A 3,090-nucleotide genomic window follows, 5' to 3' on the forward strand; every position below is an offset into this window, starting at 1 on the left:
TCACAAACATATGGCTCACAGTTTTAGACGAACTGTTGGTAACAGATGGTTTTTTAAAATTAAAATACAGAACGTAGGTACGTTTGAACATTTTATTTCGGTTGTTTCAATGTGATACATGTACCCTTGTGAACATATCATTTCTGAGAACGCATGCTGTTACAGCGTGATGGCCTGTAAATACCACATTAATGCAATAAATGCTCAAAATGATGTCCGTCCAACTCAATGCATTTGGCAATACCTGTAACGACATTCCTCTCAACAACGAGTAGTTCGCCTTCCGTAATGTTCGCACATGCACTGACAATGCGCTGACGCATGTTGTCAGGTGTTGTCGGTGGATCACGATAGCAAATATTCTTCAACTTTCACCTCGGAAAGAAATCCGAGGACGTCAGATCCGGTGAACGTGTGGGCCATGGTATGATGCTTCAACGGCCAATCCACATGTCATGAAATATGCTATTCAATACCGCTTCAACCGCACCGAGCCATGTGTCGGACATCCATCATGTTGGAAGTACATCGCCATTCTGTCATGCAGTGAAACATCTTGTAGTAACATCGGTAGAACATTACGTAGGAAATCGGCATACATTGCACCATTTAGATTGCGGTGGTGGTGGTTGTTGGGATGTTTAAGGGGGACTAATTTAGATTGCCATCGATAAAATGGGGGCCAATTATCCTTCCTTCCATAATGCCGGACCATACATTAACCCACCAAGGTCGCTGATGTTCCACTTGTCGCAGCCATCGTGGATTTTCCGTTGCCCATTAGTACATATTATGCCGGTTTACGTTACCACTGTTGGTGAATGACGCTTCGTCGCTAAACAGAACGCGTGCAAAAAATCTGTCTTCGTCCCGTAATTTCTCTTGTGCCCAGTGGCAGAACTGTACACGACGTTCAAATCGTCGCCATGCAATTCCTGGTGCATAGAAATATGGTACGGGTGCAATCGATGTTGATGTAGCATTCTCCACACCGACGTTTTTGAGATTCCCGATTCTCGCGCAATTTGTCTGCTACTGATGTGCGGATTAGCCGCGACAGCAGCTAAAACACCTACTTGGGCATCGTCATTTGTTGCAGGTCGTGGTTGACGTTTCACATGTGGCTGAACACTTCCTGTTTCTTTAAATAACGTAACTATCCGGCGAACGGTCCGGACACTTGGATGATGACGTCCAGGATACCGAGCAGCATACATAGCACACCCCTGTTGGGCATTTTGATGACAACAGCCATACATCAACACGATATCGACCTTTTCCGGAATTGGTAAACGGTCCATTTTAACACGGGTAATGTATCACGAAGCAAATACCGTTCGCACTGCCGGAATGTTACGTGATACCACGTACTTATATGTTTGTGACTATTACCGCGCCATCTGTCACAAAGTGAAAAAAATGGTCCAACTAAAACATTCATATCTATTTACGTAGTACACGAATATGTAATAAAAATGGGGGTTCCTATTTAAAAAAAAAAAACGCAGTTGATATCCATTTGATCTATGGCAGCGCCATCTAGTGGGCCAACCAGGGATATATATATATATATATATATATATATATATATATATATATATATATATATATATATAATGTATGCTACCTGTGATCAACAAACTTATCGTGATTTCTGTTGTGTACAACTTTGTATACAAGGAATGGTAAGGAGAGGTGGACTGCAGAGTGGTGCAGCAACTGTCTTCACAGGAATGCTGGTCAGATCCAGAAACGATTAGCAAACAAGGTAACACAACAAACAAAAGATTTATTTAACTTATATTTCTCCAAGCATACGAAGACCCATTGCAAATAATGGAACAAGAAATAGAGGCCAACAGATACATTAGCATAAAGAATCAGGCTCTCTGAACTAAAGCATTAATGATGGTTTCAGGGACACGACTCGGCGGCTTCTGTGCAACATCACGCAGAAAACTGTCTCCAAGTGCAAGTGGGCTGTGTGGTTGCCACCGACCATCCCATATTGTGGCGGCCAAGGGCGCTCATGCTGCTTAGCTGCTGGAGGTGTGGTTAAGTCGGCGCGCACCACTGGGTTTGCCAGAGCCCTTGCGACCACTATTGGTGTCTGACGGAAAAGTGCGAATCCATTGCCAACTTTGTTGCCTGTGGTGTGGTAATGATACGTGGTACCACCACCTCATCTACAGTAACATTGAAATGTGATTCATGGGCGTCACTTTTCGGTTGTGTTATCATGCCACTTTAAACTCCATCCAAATAATTTAATGATTACGAAGACGTGTGACAAGCAACTCACTTGTATTGGAGGTTAGTATCATCTCATTGGAAGTAAATAACATTACCGTTTACTCATGCATGCAAAAATATTGCGAAGATGAGAGTTTCATCTTTTCACCATGTCTCTTTCTAGAATGAATCAACTCCCCACTATTAAAAGCTATGTGGTGTCATTCCTTCTCTTACATCTAGTCTTTACAGCCCCTCCACACCAGTTACTCCATCTGTGTAATGGTTGTTTATTTCTAAGTGCATGAGTAGCGTCACGTCTCTCCTTCCCTCTGTATAAATAACGTGCTCCATATATTCTGTAGTGTTCAGCACAATGACTTAGGTTGACATTAGCCGATCTGTTTGGTTGGAGTACCACGCCTATGCATGTGAAACTCCTCTGAGGATGAAAGGGGTTTCCTATGGGATAGACAGGTCTCGAAAGCAAGAAGATCGCTGGTTGTGGAGAGAGAGGATGGACGGATGTACGGAGAGGGATGGAACATAGGCTTGTGTGGAAAGTGCGACGCCAAGCGAGTGCGCCAGTGAAACTTCCTGGCAGATTAAAACTGTGTGCCCGACCGAAACTGGAACTCGGGATCTTTGCCTTTCGCGGGCAAGTGCTCTACCATCTGAGCTACCGAAGCACGACTCACAGCTTTACTTCTGCCAGTATCTCGTCTCCTACCTTCGAAACGTCGGTAGCTCAGATGGTAGAGCACTTGCCCGCGAAAGGCAAAAGTCCCGAGTTCGAGTCTCGGTCGGGCACACAGTTTTAGTCCGCCAGGAAGTTTCATATCAGCGCACACTCCGCTG

The sequence above is a fragment of the Schistocerca gregaria genome, chromosome 1 (assembly GCF_023897955.1).
Source record: "Schistocerca gregaria isolate iqSchGreg1 chromosome 1, iqSchGreg1.2, whole genome shotgun sequence".
NCBI lineage: Eukaryota > Metazoa > Arthropoda > Insecta > Orthoptera > Acrididae > Schistocerca > Schistocerca gregaria.